Below are 16,191 nucleotides of genomic sequence, written 5' to 3' on the forward strand. Positions count from 1 at the left end.
ATGGCAGGGGCTGCTGGGAATAGGGGTAGTCCTTATATGGAGAAAAGAAAATGGAGGAGCACGACCCAACCCTCTTTGCATACCCTGGTGTACTACCCTGTGGTAATGGTGGTGCACATACCACCACCACTGGTTTTGTATGTGCTCCCCCCACCCTGTCCTGCGCCCAGCACTGCAGTGGAGAATGTGGAGCACAGCAGCAGCAGCAGCAAATGGTAAATGTGCAATACTCTACTATTTCAGGGTAACTTTCCTATTTCTTATAATTGACATTCCAGAAACATGACAGATAGCGCGAGCAGATGCTGCGTGCCAGACCTGCCCCCCAGGTGACATATAGATAATGTCAGAAATATCCCACCAACTTTGTAGCCCCTCACATATACATTTTCAAGATGTATTTCCCCCAAACAATAGGTCCAACCTGTAGGGAGTGGGTGAAGAAGGTGGTGTTGGGACTATGGCCAAAAACCCATCTTCTTCTTTCTTCCCCTGCAGAAGACTTACATGATCAGAAATAGAAGAGCAAAGTAATGAAAGAATGAATGAATGAAAGAAGGAAGAACATTAGAAGAAACAGAAGAACAGAACTAGGATAGAGAATAATGATAAAAATAGATAATATCAGATACAGAATAGATTACCCTATTTCTGCTCTGTTTCTAGAATGTAGAATGAAGTAAGGAAAGCTTATTTATGTTGTTTTTGCACGTTGCCTACTGTATATGTATATTAGTACTTACCTAGTTATCTATTTTATTTAGTTGATAAATACGGCAGAAAAGTTTAAAAAAAAAAGGCTAATTTAAATTTTTATAATGTGTTCTTACCTCTTTTTTGGAACAACATTCTTATCTGATAATACTTTTAATGCTATATTTAAGTAAAGGGCCAATAGTAGTTTCATAGTTGTTAGGGTTGGAAGGGACCTCAGTGGATCATCGAATTTGACCCCCTGCCCTGGGCAGGAAAAAGTGCTGGGGTCATAATACCCCAGCCAGATACTTGTTCAGTCTCCTCTTAAAGACCCCTAAGGTAGGGGAGAGCATCACCTCCCTTGGAAACCCATTCCAGATTCTAGCAACCCTTACCGTAAAGAAGTTCTTCCTGATGTCCAACCTAAATCTGCTCTCTGTCACTTTGTGGCCATTGTTCCTGGTTATTCCAAGAGATGCCCTGGTAAACAGAGCATCTCCTATTACTTGCTGTGCCCCCCTCCCTTCCCCCGCCCCCAATGGATTTGTAAATGGCCACAACATTTTTCAAGAAGCAGATAAAGGTTTCAGTTTATTGCTGGATGTGGTGCAATGCAGCTAGCTCTACATGGTTGTCAAAAGAATGAAGCCTAAAGACAAATGCAGTGCATATTACTGACTGACAGTGCTGTTACGAGCATATACTTATGCTCACCTGGGTTCTCCACATGGAAACAAAGTGGAATCATGGTAGCTTCTTGTAGCATGATAGCTTGTACTCCCTTAGGGATCATTTCTCTTAGCCAGCTATTCAACTTTTTTGATATGAAGCTGTCTCACCAGGTGAGATTTGCAGTGTTTGCAAATATATATAGAAAATTTAACAAAAAGATTTTTTTTTTCCAGCATCCGATGAAATAGGCTGGAAAAGCTTATACCACTTTGAACAAGTTAGCCTAAGGTGCCAAACTGCTTTTCCTGACTTCAGATTAACACAACTAACTACCTTTCTCTACTACAGAAAATTAATAGAGATGGTCTTGGGGCTAAGGCATTTGATTGGAATTGGAGAAAGGCATGCATCCTCTCTGACCTCAGGTTCTCATCTGAACAATGGCAGCTCCACCACCCTTTGTCTGGTGCATTCTGATTGTAAGTTCTTAGGGGCGTAGATTTTCAGTATGTATTTGTCTGATGCCTAGCACAATGGGGTCATTATCTCAGTTTAGGATTTTAGCTATTCATTTAATGAAAATATTATAAGAGTCTGTAGTTTTCTGCCAGAGAGCCTACAGCAATAAAAAAGTGGGCTATTTTTCAGCATTGTATAGAGGAACACAAATTTCCTGAGCCCTCTGGCAGTATAAGACATCTTGTTCCTTTGCGGTGTTAGGACCCTTCTTTGCAGTTATTTGGTGTGGTATTTTCTTCTCGCATCTCAGGCTAGAAAAACAAAAATAACACAAGCTTTAGAAAATGTTTAAAATGAAAATAGAAATCCCTATCTCTGAAAAGCATGATAACCCAAGGCTTTCTCTGTATTACATGGGATAAGCTGTAACACAATAGTTTCACAGACTAGAGAGAACCTGGCAGTCAACTAATCTCTAGCATTTAAAGCTAACCACAAAGGTTTCCTCTTAAGCATGTAAGTAAGGAACAAGGATGAAATCCTAGCTCCATTTAAGTCAATAGTCAAAGTTCCTTTGACTTTAGTGAGCCCAGAAATGTACTCAAGTTTTTCAAGTACATCTGGTATTCAGTAGCTCCTGTTCTGATGCTTATGGCCATATTTGTATAAAAATTCAGTATCCTTCCAGACCAGCAGGTTGAAGTTTTTACAAATCTAGCCTATTAGGTGCTTAACTAGGAGCCATGCTCTCTTGAAAATATTCCAATGTTAATACCTTTTGGTATTAGTATTGATAACCCTGTCCACAGCCACAGAGACTCTGATTGGAAAAACTGGTGAGCGAAAAACTCAGTTTAATCTGTTTAAGTCCTTGTTGCTATTATTTCATAAATGCAATTCACTGAAATCTGGGACTCCCTGCCTTCTTGAGATTGCTACACATGGTCAAACTCAGTGATTTGGGCTTGGCAGTTCTGTAATGCTCAAAATTCATGAGTTGGGCTGAAAAGAATCAGCAGCTAAGGATTTCCTTAGCAACCATAACAGCTAGACTGAGGATTTTTTAAATGAAAGATGAGATTCTTGTTCAGGTCCTTGTGAGCTGCCAGGGCTTTACAGAATACACCAGATGTCATGAGGCATGAAATGGACCTGTGAGAGTTGGCTCCCTTATGATTGCTATTTAATTATGATATTGTTCCAGGCCCTGACTCTGCACTAGACATGAATCTGATTAATTGCACCTCTTTTTTTTAAATCCATTTATTCTAGTTGAAAGACTAGGTGTTTTCAGATAAATGTCTGTTTTTGAGGAAAATTGTGCATCCTCAAGCCCTTTCCCATGAAAGCAGCCAGCTGGATAGTGTTGAAAAGTTTGGGTTTTTTTTAGCTCCATGGTTCCATATTTTCAGAAGCTTGATTTCATGCAAACAGATTTTTTTTTAACTCTAAAAATGGGATTTAAAAACACATAGCTTTAAATATAATAGCATGTATGATGCAATGTTTAATTCAATGAGAAACTGAGTTAAATATTATAAATCACCATTTTAGTGTCTAGAGTATATTCAGAACTTGACGTAGTCAGCAATTTAAACATTCTTCTTCCATCAATAAATCCATAGTTTATAGTTCCCAAAAGAGGAGAGTGTCCAGCAGTCACAAAGATGGATGAGCTCTGCAGCATTTTCACTTGTGAGCTATGCACCAGGGAGAGGCCCTTTCAAAGAACATCCACTCTACTTGTATAAGTAAAGCTAAAGATCTCGGGCTACTACAGTAGCAATCTAAATAAGAGGCCCATTCTATCTGACAAAACAACAGGAATTTAGCTTTCTTAGACTTAGTGCTCTAATTACAATTCAAGTAATTTCTTAAAAGACAAGGACAAACTTTAGTGCTCAGTCTCTCAGACACAAACCTCCTTGAATGACTTTGCTGAATTTAGCAAGAAGACCTGGGACCATAGAAAGTAACAATATTACAACGATGATTACAAACAGTCCTTGACTCACAGCTTTTTGACTTACGGCGATTTGCACTTGTGGCGCTCTGCCATTTACACCTATATTATTACTTACGGCGCTGGATCCTTGCGCTTATGGCACTACAGAGAAATTTAGAATGAGAAAAAGAGGGCAGCAGAACAAACATCCCTGGATCAGTTTCTCAGAAAGCCATCAAGTGGCCCTAAGACTCCCCAAAATCTCTCCAAAGAAGCCCTTCCGAATTCCATGTCCCTGATGAAGGTGTTCCTTCACCTTCTTATTAAATAAAATTTTATGTGATTAGTTACTGTATTGCCCTGTTTAATTGATTTACATACAGTACACTTTAGAAAGCTTTGTCCTGTATAGTGTATATCATTTATAGTTGATTAAACAGTTGATATAATATGGTGTTTATGGTCACTTTTATAAAAAGCTGGGCATCAGGCCTTTGGTCAGGAACATAACTCCCTATTATAACATTGTTTCTATGGGAAAATCAGATTCAACTTGCATTGTTTCAACTTACAGCACCTTTTCCAGGTACGTAACCTGCCGTAAGTGCAAGGACTGCCTGTACTACTATTCCTGCCTGCTGCTTTTGACAAGTGGTACAATTAAGCTAGGGACAGAAATTACACACAAAGCAGTGTGAGTGATTGGAAACCAGTTCAAATCTGTAACACAACAGAAGTTCAGTGCACATAAACCACTTTCAAAATAGCCAAAACTAGTGTAAGATAAACTTGGTTGGATGACATATCGGACTTCATTGATTTTAGGTTAAAAGGGTTTATTGAACTTCTGTCCCAGATCCTTTCTAGATTTAAGTTAATTCACAGTCCCCCAGCAGCCCAGGATGCATTGCACCTGCTCTGTAAAACCCACCTTGCAGGGGGGGCAGGCTAGCCTTGGCCCAAGTTGTCTGCTCCAGCCAAGTAGGAAGGCATGCTCTAGCATTCCTCAGCTTCTGGCCTTGGCCATTGCAGGCAGGTGACTGAATTTCTGGAATCAAAAGTGAATGTCTGTTCACTTTTGTGTCTTGGTTCAATCTATGCAGCTTAGAGTAAACGCAAAGATTGAATCAATTCAGCCTCAGGTTTTTTTGATGCTCTGTATTTAGCCTTAAAGAGAGGCTGCATGGAACTTTAGTGAAAATATAACCTTTCCTGGTGTATTTGACATGTTATGTAAAATAATGGAGGATTTAATTCAGTGAAGCATTTATGCACATGATTATATCTATGCACAGAAATATGTCTTACATGTATACTTAAATATTACATTGAAAGCCATAAAAGCTGCTGGAAATGAGGAAGATCCAATGACAGTAGCTGCTGCAACGGAGAAAGGGAAAGTAGAACGCTTCCAGAGGCTTGAGGAAGAGTACTATAATATCAAAAATCTTGCCTATATGCATTCCAGCCATGCAGCTGGTCCAATAAAAGATATTAACCACAAGATTTCTTGGCTTGCATAATATATTGTGACAAACTTTGAGGTCAATGGAACTACTCATATGTTTAGAAGAAGCCACTTCAGAAGTATGTTATTGGTTTGGTGTCTGAGTGAAGTATCATATAATAGCTATTTTTCTTCTGTATTATTCTTCATATTGGTGTGATTTAAGAAAGATACATACTACTTCTTCAATAAAAAAAATGCTCCATTTCTGGAGTACCAATTCATGTTGCAAACATAGAACTGGAATCTTTAAAAATTAGGGTTGGAACAATAACCAATGATCTGGCTCATAATTGTTTTGTTTAGATTTATAAAACATAGCAATTTCCTCTGCTTTGTTTCTTACCTAGCAACAGCTGGGGTAATTACAAAAATTAAGAACAAATGATTGCCTGCTTGTGTGTATACCTTGAATTTTAGTCCAACCCCCTGTTCAAAGCAGGACCATCCCCAACTCTGTTATCCCAGCCACTTCCCTTGATCTGCTGACGGTGCTCCTACTAATGCACCCCAGTGTGCCGTTAGCCTTCTTGGCAACAAGGGCACACGGTTGGTTCATATTCAGCTTATTGTCTGCTGTAACCACCAGCTCCTTTTCTGCAGGGCTGCTGCTTAACCAGTTAATCCCCAACCTATACCTGTGCATGGGATTTTTCCATCGTAAGCGTAGGACATTTCACTTGTCATTATTGAACCTCATGAGATTTCTTTGGGTCTAATCTTCCAATTTGTTGAGTAGGTCTGCATCCTAGCCCTACTTTCTAGCATATCTACTACTCCCCCCATCTTGATATCATCCTCAAACTTGCTGAGCGTACACTCCATCCCAGGTTATTTATGAAGATACTGAATAAAAACAGCTCAAGGACTGACCCCTGGTGCACTCCACTTGAAACCAGTTGCCAGGTAGTTGAGCCATTGATTACTACTGTTTGAGCCTGATTATCCAGCCGGTTTTCCATCCATCTTAGAGTCCATTCATCCAGCCTGTACTTCCTTAGCTTGCTTGCAAGAATGCTGTGGGAGACCATATCAAAAGACTTGCTAAAATCAAGGTATAGTGCATCCACAGAGCCAGTTGTCTCATCATAGAAAGCAATTAGGTTGGTCAGGCATGACTTGCCTTTGGTGAATCCATGCTGACTATTCCTAATCGCCTTCTTCTCCTCCAAGTGCTTGGAGTACTGCATCCAGTACTGGGCACCGCACTTCAAAAAGGATGTGGGAAGCCTGGAGAGGGTTCAGAGGAGGGCTACCCGCTTGGTGAGAGGGTAACAGGGCAGGCCCTATGAGGAGAGACTGAGGGACCTGAAACTGTTCAGCCTCAGCAAGAGGAGGCTGAGGAGGGACCTGGTGGCTGTCTACAAACTCATCAGGGGAGATCAACAGCAAATAGGTAGAGCCCTTTTCTCCCCAGCACCACCTGGGGTGACGCAGAACAATGGTAATAAGCTGATGGAGAACAGGTTTAGGTTAGAGATCAGAAGGCAATATTTTACAGTTAGGGTGGCCAAAATCTGGAACCAACTTTCCAGGGAAGTGGTGCTCACCCCTACCTTTGGGCAAATTCAAGAGGAGGTTGGATGATCACCTGTCTGGGTTCTTGTAAACCCCGCATTCATTCCTGCCTGTGGCAGGGGGTCAGGCTAGATGATCTGTTCAGGTCCTTCCTGACCCTAGCTACTAGGAAACTATGAAATGGATTCCTTGAGGACCTGCTCCATGATTTTTCCTGAGACTGAGGTGAGACTGACTGGTCTGTAATTCCTTAGATCCTCCTTCCCTTTCTTAAAGACGGGCACTATATTTGCCCTTTTACAATCATCTAGGACCCCTCCCGACCACCATGAGTTTTCCAAGTTAATGGCCAATGGCTCTGCAATCATATCAGCCAACTCCCTCAGCACCCTTGCATGCGGCCCCATGGATTTGTACACACAAATGTCTGTACAAATCTGGGGTCCTCATTCTTTCAATCTTCTGGGACCTCTTGTGATTGCCACAAACTTTCAAAGATAATGGCCAGCAGCTCTACAATCACATCAGCCAACTCCCTCAGCACTCTTCGGTGCATTGCATCCAGCTTCATGGACTTGTACATGTTGAGCTTTTCCAAATAGTCCCTAACCTGTTCTTTTACCACTGTTGTCAGCTAACCTTCTCTCCAAGCTGTGCTGCCAAGTGGGAGCTGCTCCTGACTGAAGACTGGGGTAAAAAAGGCATTGAGTACCTTAGCCTTTTCCACTTCATCTATCACTAGGTTGCCTCCCCCATTCAGTAAGGGACCCACACTTTCTCTGATCTTCCTCTTGTTGCTGACATTCTTGTAGAAATCCTTCTTGTTACCTTTATGTCTCTTGCTAGCTGCAACTCCAGTTGTGCTTTGGCCTTCCTGATTTCATCGCTGCATGCCCAAGCAATACTCTTGTACTCCTCCCTAGATGTTTGTCTACATTTCCACTTCTTGTAAGCTTCTTTTTTGTGTTTAAGCTCACTGAAGAGTTCTCTGCCAAGCCAAGCTAGCCTTCTGCCATATTTGCTGGTCTTCCTGCACCTCAAGATGGTTTTGTTCTTGTGCCCTCAGTAAGGTTTCTTTAAACTATAGTCAGCTGTTCTAGACTTCTTTTCCACTCAGACTGACCTCCAGGAGATCCTGCCCATCAGTTTCCTGTAAAAGTCAAACTCTGCTTTTCTGAAGTCCAGGGTCCTTCCTTTTCTGCTCCCCTTCCCTCCTTTCCTCAGAATCCTTAACTCAATCATTTCATGGTCAGTGCTGCCCAAATTGACATCTACTTCTACATTCCTCACCAATTCTTCCTTGTTTGTGAGCAGCAGATCAAGAAGAACACAGCCCATAGGAAGTCTCTCCAATGCTTGCACCAGGAAATTGTCCCTAACACTCTCCAAAAATTTCCTGGATTTCCTGTACACTGCTATATTGCCCTCTCAGCAGATGTCAGGATGATTAAAGCTCCCCATGAGAATGAAGGCCTGTGATTTGGAATCTTCTACTAGCTATTTTGAGAGAGCCTCATCTACCTCATCTTCTTGGTCTGGTGGTCTATAGAAGGCACCCACCATGACATCACTCTCTTGTTGCTTTCCCCTCAGATCTGAGCCCAGAGACTTTCAACAGGGCTGTCTCAAGTTTCCTACTGGACCTCTGAGCAATCATATGGTTCTTTTACATAAGGCACAGCTCCTCCTGCTCTTCTCCTCTACCTATCCTTCCTGAACAGATTAAAGAGTGTCCAAAACCATAATGAATAAGTATGAAATTATAGAATCCAAGTTTTGTATGATATGTGCATAAATACAAGTGTACAACACCAGAGGAATTTGGATCTTCCATTTTTTTTCAGACATTTTCTCTAAAAGTTGTTGTTAGGTAGGTTCTGTTGTTTCTTTGAATTTCTTCAGAATGCTTTCACAGTGATTAATTAAACAGGATTGTGGCATCTCTAGTCGATGCTCTGAGTACCACACTGCCCCCTTGGTCGGGGTCCCCCAACTCGCCTGCCATGACTTTTTGTTACCTGAAGAAAGGAGGGGTTCATCAGTGTTCTTCCTGAGCGACCTGATGATGGGGGCACTCACAGCAGTATTCACAGCAGTGTTCTTCAGGGATCTGCCTCCCCAACACCCTGTCCATTCACCAACCACTCTGGTGTTCTGCTTGTGGTTCTGCCATTCCCAGCAAGCCCCCTTTTTAAAGGGGTCTGGTGTCAGCTTCAGCACTGGTCAGTTGTCTGTATGTTAAGGAGCCTGGAGCCTCAGACCCTAATCCCAGAAGGCTGAGCTCCCATTCTCTGGCATCCTTCTCCCACCAAGGGAAAGGGATGCTCCTATGAGCTTTGAAATTAAGGTCGCTTCCCCTGCAATGCTGGTATTGCCAGCCTTCGGAGTGACTGCCTGCCTGGCAAGCTCCCTGCTGGCTCTCTCCTTCCCCGCCCCCCCCGCCAGTTTCCAGTGGGGTTTTTGAATTTCCTGTAGTGGCGGCACAAGCTGCCGCAATTAGACCGATGCCACCCCACCCAGGAAGCAGCTGTTTGAAGAGCCAGAATAATGCTGTGTCATGAGGAGGAACAGAAGGGAAGACCCCAAAGAGCCAGGGGGGAGCCCCGGGGTCAGGAAACTTCAGAAGAAAATAAAAGTAAAGAAAAGAAAATGAAAACTTCTTACCTGCAGCAGAATCTGTGGCAAAGCCGGGGCCGAAGGCAGGACCCGCACGGCTCGTTAGCTGTGTCTTTATACAGTTGTGGCCAGCTGATGATGTGAGCTGCAGGAGCCGGCCGGCAGGGCTAAAAGGAGCTGCTGGCAAGGAAGCGGGGGGAAGGGAGAACAGCATGAGCGCCAGCAGGGAAGGAAGCCCCTGAGCCCCTACAGAGGGAAAAAGAGTGGGAAGCTGCTTCTCCCAGCATGGGAGGGCACAGCAAAGCCCACCACCGGAAAGACACTGTCGTCAGCAGTGCAAGGAGTGAGGGACCAGAGGCAGCTCTTCCTGACCAGGGACCCAGATTGGAAGGCAGAGAGCAGCAGGAGGATCTCGATGCCAGTAGTTATCGCCAAGGAGCTGGAGGGTCTAGCATATACCAAGGCGCCAGACCAGTTGGGACTGTTGAGGGCTCCAGAAGACCTGAGGAGGTGCCCCAGGTGGGAGACAAGGGGCACAAGCAGTGTGAGGGGCTGCAGAATATGGGCCCCAGTAGCATAGAACTGCCCCAATGGGTGACTGGGAACAGGTGTATGGATAAGGACCTCTGTGGGTCCAGTGAACCCACAGGCTGGGCGAAGAGGGGAGAGGAGTCTGGAGTAGTCTGCAGACTATCCCTGACCCATTTTAGGGCTGAGTAGAGGCCTTGGGTACCTGGGGCCCAGTATTGGTGGTTATCACCAGCTCCTTTGGCCTAAGGGGGCAGCAGGCCTCTCTTAATGTCTCAGAGGGTTTTTTTTGTTGTCTGTATTTTATGGTTCCCACTAGTGGAGGGGTTGTGGTGCAGGGTGTGCGGAGACTGAGTGTTGTTTAAACCTAAAGGGGGTTTACAGCCTCAGGGGAGGATAGGCAGCTGTGAGATGTGGAGAGTCTATTGAGGGTTAGGCCCTGCAGGCCGATAAGACCATCTCTGCAAATGCACGGGGGACCCTCAGCAGTCGGGGACCTGGCCTGAAGGACATCTGGGGCCCATCAAGGCAGGGTGTAAGGGCAAGGTAGAGGGGAGGTGGACCCTAGCAGAAGATCACCAGACGGACATCCCGTAGTCAAGAGATCCCTGGTGGTTGGACGCCCACCATTGAAATGAAGTCATGGCAGGTTAGATTGGGGAAAGACTGCACTTGAGGGAGATATCCACTCAGTGTAACACTGGGGACAGACAGACGAACACCACCAAACATCTGGGCCCAAGCGGCACGTGACCTGATGTTAGAGGCCAGACGGGCACATGCTGGCTTGCATGGCTCCAGCTGTGGCTATGGCTCTGGCTCCACTCCCAGAGGTAAGTTTGCCGGGGCACTGGGGGCCTGCTTGTTCACCCTGGGGATGGCCCCAGAACCCTTAGTGCCTGTGGGGGCTTCTCACTGCCACAAGGATACTTGAAGATTATCTACAAAACCAAAGACTTGCTTTAAAAAAATACTTCTAATACTTTGTGTTAGACCCCGACTCCAAGCAATGCCCAGCAACTAGGGAGACAACAGATCAATGCCATCATGCATCACCTGTGCACATTGCTCATTAACAGCTTTATTCAAAATGAAGACAGCTTTAGGCCAGCTTCAACAAACCAGGGAGCTGCGACAAACATTAGTTCTTTCCATATTTATACACCTTGGTTTATATTCATTAACGCTTACTCCACCTTTGTCCCTCCTTTGTTACACCCATATTCCCTCCTATCTTAAGCTGCACCTCAGTTTACTGTTTGTTTCAGTAACATGGAGTTACCTATGCATTTCACTTATTTGCATGTCTTTTGCTATGAGCGCATGCCTAAAACCCTGACCCCAGCTGCTTTCGGTCATTTGCCGTTTCTTGCTGATTTCTTCATCATCTCCAAGGTCTTGCTTCTGCTTTATTTCCTAATGACAGCCAGTGGTCTGCATCCTGTTCTTCTTACACAATGGGTTATATATCTTATAACACCATTATACTGTTAGGAAAATGCTTGCCTAAGCATCTTGCAATGTTACTTTTAATACATATATCATTCTGCCTTGTGGTTAGCAGATTTTTATAATACTTCTTATACTTTTCATGTTTATTTGTTGTTCTGTTGAGAAAATAAATGTTTTATTCCACTGGAAACCTCAGCTTTTCACTCAATTTAAAAAAAAAAACCCAGCTAAAAGGTTTTCAAACAATTTGGGTTTTTTTGTTTTTGTTTTTTTTTTTACAGCACCTCAAAATTGCAGAACTGGCAGCGTTTGAAAAGAGTTTTTTGTTGGAAAAATTCTAGCCAGCTTTACTTCCAATGTTTCATACTGACCTGTCAGTCTGCCAAGGTGGTGGGCTTTTATCTATATCTATATCTTTTGAGAGAGAAAATACTCTAATCCAAGTGTCAGAATCCCAAACCCACTGATGTCATTGTAGTCTCCTGTCCACGCCAATGCATGCTGAGGAAGACTCCAGTTCACCACAATTGCTGAATTGAATTTGAGAGTGGACGAGGGCTGCAAAATCAGGATTTTGTTACTTTGGTTCAAGACTGAACTGCATGGGAGGTGGAGCTGGGTAAAACTTCTTTTTAGACAACTGGAGATTGTGAGCACTTCTGATTCCCTCTGTGTGTTTCCATTTTAATCAATGGCTTTTACAAGTGCTTAAAACCTCACAAATGGCCGAACAAGCAAATGCCCCAGGGTTGGATTCTACATCAATGAAATAAACAGAGACTCTCCCTTTAAGTTTTTTGTCAGATGTGGAATGAACCTTGCCCATGAAATGAATTTAGTAAAAAATAAATTCATAGATGATATATTTGAATGTCATGCTTTTTACCCCTTTTGCTCTTTAGTTATTTTTTTCTTTGTCGTTCACGGACTTTCAGTCCAAGAGATTTACTGATTTTTATCTGTAAATGAAGATTGGTGACTAGAATACACTAACTGCTGAGAGACAGACATTTATAATCTGATAGATTTTGGAAAGTAACAAGATTCCATAAATGTCACTATATATAGAAATATGCATTCAGGAAATTGAAGTGTTATAGCAGGAGGCTGTTAAATGTTCTAAAAAATAATAGAAAAGTTATCCAGGTGACCTTTAATTGAAGACATGGATTTACCAAACAACATTTAATCTCTGAATAGAGTGTGTTCATGCACACGTGTGTATAGCATGGTCAGATTTCTTGTTGCCAAGCACAGTCCTAACTTAATGCTTGAAAATAGGGGTATAAATAAAACTTTTCTTTTAAGCGCTGAAAGAAATTGAAGTGTAAAGTGTACAGCATTTGATACCCCAAATTATGACCAAGGAAGAACAGGCTAAAAAGTTTAAACCTAAGTTCTGGCAGTAAGATATGCTGGGCACACCTACATGTGAAATTAGTGTGTCTGAATAAACTCCAGCTCGGTTTGTGCTGTTTATTGCTTCTGGGCTCAGCATTTACACATGTGCCCGAGACCACAGCATGTTGAGTTGGAGTGGCAAGCCTGTATGGCTCAGCCTGCCAACCCAGAACTGCTCCTGCCTAGCTCATCATGCTGTTAAGAGGCTGCCAGGGGCATGAGGGTGCTACAATGCAGGGCTAGCCAGCAGGCAGTGCACACTGTAGCACCCTTGTGCCTCAGCTGCCCCTGGCCACTGTCACGTGTGTTGAAGTGAAATAAATAACTCCACCAGAATAGTACTTGTGCTGGACAGTACTGTCCTACAGCGGCGTTAAGTAGGGATATGGTAAGATCCTTTCAAGGGTACTTCGGGTTGCTACACAAGTGTAACCACTGTTAGGTGTGCAAACATAATTCAAAAGATAAACCCAGAGAGTTCCATTAGGAATCTGTAATGTTAAAAACATTCTAACCTGTTTTGTTTTTTCTGAGTTCTTCGCAACAGAAAAACTGCTTTATATTTCTGTAGTCAAAAAAATTAGTGAAAAATTAAGAGCTGGCATTTTTTGGGTTGGGAGGCCCTCGCGTCTCTTGAGGTATAGATGGTGACACTTTTTACTGTGGAGCTAATTAGTCAACTCTGAAGTAAAGGGCATGTGTAAATGTGCTCACTATGGGTTAGGCCCAATGAAGGCATACATGTAGAGCTAATTAATCATGCCAAGTGTACCGTATTGAAAGATTCTGTGCTGCTCCCTGATGAAAACCTTTTTAATCACTGCTAGTGTAGCTGTTTTAGTGAGGCACTAGAAGCAATTACTTTACCTGCAGTGGTAATTGTAACTGCTGTACTGAAGTGGCTACACTAGTTGCTTGAGAGCGTATACATGGAGGAACACAGTGTTTTCCAGCTTGGCACTACCTAGCAAGGTACATTAGGCATATAGATGTGTCCTGAGTTCCCACAGTGCCCTATAACAGGGGTTTTCAACCTTTTTAAACAAGTGTACCCCCTCTGTCTCAAGGTTTCACTTCATGTACCCCTTTATATTTTTTTTTCTTGTTTTTAATGTTACGAGTTACGTTCCTGGCCACCACTGCCCACCCTGTGTGCAGCCCTGGCCCCTGTCCACCCTCAGCCCACACACAGATCCAGGGGCACACAATCTCCATGCCCTCCTGGGATGTGTGCAGCAGTGGGAGCTGCCATCACCCCTTCCACCCGCCATGTGTGGAAGCTGCTTATGGCTTAGTCCTGTGCTCTGTGTTGGCTGTGCAGCCCCTGCCCCTGCCCTACTCCCTCCCTCCCTCCCTTGCAGTAGGGGCCTCAACCTGCCCCTCCCCCCTGTACCCCATCCCTCACAACAGACTTACCAGCCAGACCCAGATGCTCTCCATGCTGCTGGGCTGCACTCCTGGCCACCTGTGTGCTGCACTGTGGCTGTGTGTATGCACAGGGCATTTATCATCCACTTTATTTGCCATATCAGCCAAAAAAGGCTGATTGCTGATACTTGTACATTCATTCTGCCTACCCCCTACAACCTTTTAAAGTACCCCTAGGGGTATGCGTACCCATGGTTGACAACCACTGGCCTATAACATCTCCAAGAATTTCTGGGGTTCATAGCACAGTACAGCTTGATCAATAGTATAACTTGGTCTCTCTTCTGTAGACATCCAGCTATGTCATGTCCTCATTTCGTCCTTGGCCCTTCCTAGTGTCTCTAGAAATTCTCTGACACAGGTGATGGCCGTAGAATGTACGAAGGCATCAAATGAGCAGTTAGTCCAGTCCAGAAGAAAACGGCACTGAAAGACCAACAGAAATGTCATTACTGATAAACAAAACCAACTTGAGCTTTGGATTGAACACTTTGGAATTATATACTCCAGTAAGCCTGAAATCAAACACAAAAAGATCAAAGGATTACCGCAGTTTGAAGTTTGGATTTAGACCATGAACCTATGTTAAAAGATCTCCTGAAAGCCACTAAATCGATTTCTGGGAACAAGGCATCTGGCAATGACTTTTTGCCCACTGGTATCTACAAATGTGCCAATGACGAATTACTTTGAAAGCTTCATGAAGTTATACTGCTGAGCTGGAAAGAGGAAGAGGTGCTGCAAGATTTCAAAGATTCTCATTTTGTACAAAAACAAGGGGGATAGAAGCAACTGAGACAACTACAGAGGTATCTCCCTGTTGAACGTTGTTGAAAAAATCGTCACTGACTTCATGCTTTCTAGGCTGCAGTCTCTAGGTGAAAGAATATATCCTGAATGTCAATGCAGTTTTTGCTCAGGATGTTCCACTAGTGATATGATATTTTTGGTTAAGCAACTGCAAGAAAAATGTAGAGAAAAACAAATACCACTATATATAGCCTTCATTGATCTGACAAAAGCCTTTTCATTGTTCCGAAGAAACTGGGTTGTCCTCCCAAACTGTTGAACATCATTCACTTATTACAGGTGAAGGAAACTAGTGTATGAAAACAAAGAATCAAATGCCTTTGATGTCAACAATGGGGTGAAACAGGAGTGTGTTTTACCCCGGTGCTTTTTAGCATTTACTTTTCATTCCTGCTTCTTCATGCATTCAAGGACAGCAATGATGATATTTATCTTCAAACCAGACTAGATAAAGACTTGTTCACCATTGCAGCTTTTAGAGCAAAAACTAAGGTGAAAGAACTGGTTCTGAGAGATTTTGTGTTTGCAGGTGACATGGCTTTGTTTGCCCACAGTGAATCTTCCCTGCAAAACCTCTTGGGCAGAATTTCTGAATCATGCGAGAGTTTCAGGATGGCAATTAGTCTCAAAAAGACTGTGATCATGTACAAAGGGGTGAAAGAACCAATGCCTGACATCACTCTGGCGGATAAATCTCTTGGTGTCGTTGACATTTTTTGCTACTTATCTTCTACGATCAGTAGGAATCTTGACCTTCAGACTGAACTGACTAACAGAATTGGAAAAGCTGCTAAGAATTTTGGGCTGTTGCAGAAATTTGCCTGGAATAGCTGCAAACTATCAGCTAAGATGAAGATGCAAATCTACAAGATTGGTGTGCTGTCATCCCTGCTTTCTAGGTCAGAAATGTGGACTACATATGTTAGGCCTATCAAGAGGCTGAAAATTTCCTTATGAGATGTCTGCATAAGATTCTGAAAAGAAAATGGAAAGATATAATACCAAACACAGAGATACTGGAGTGCACAGGACTGACATATTTAGAAATGAGTATTAAGGATAGGAGGTGGTGATGGGTCAGCTACATCAGGACAATAGGAAGAAAGCAGGGGCACCCTCTATGGTGGTACTAGTGTGTGCAAAAATGATATAAAGTCAT

At 43.2% G+C, this 16,191-nt stretch overlaps 1 pseudogene; it reads left to right on the top strand.

Moving 5' to 3' along the window:
- Window positions 1-15,989, top strand: part of LOC149867165 (fibrous sheath-interacting protein 2-like) — a 43,375-nt pseudogene extending 27,386 nt beyond the window's left edge.
- Window positions 15,990-16,191: the final 202 nt, after the last annotated feature.

This window comes from Crocodylus siamensis, chromosome 4 (assembly GCF_052110815.1).
Source record: "Crocodylus siamensis isolate JL-2025a chromosome 4, ASM5211081v1, whole genome shotgun sequence".
NCBI lineage: Eukaryota > Metazoa > Chordata > Crocodylia > Crocodylidae > Crocodylus > Crocodylus siamensis.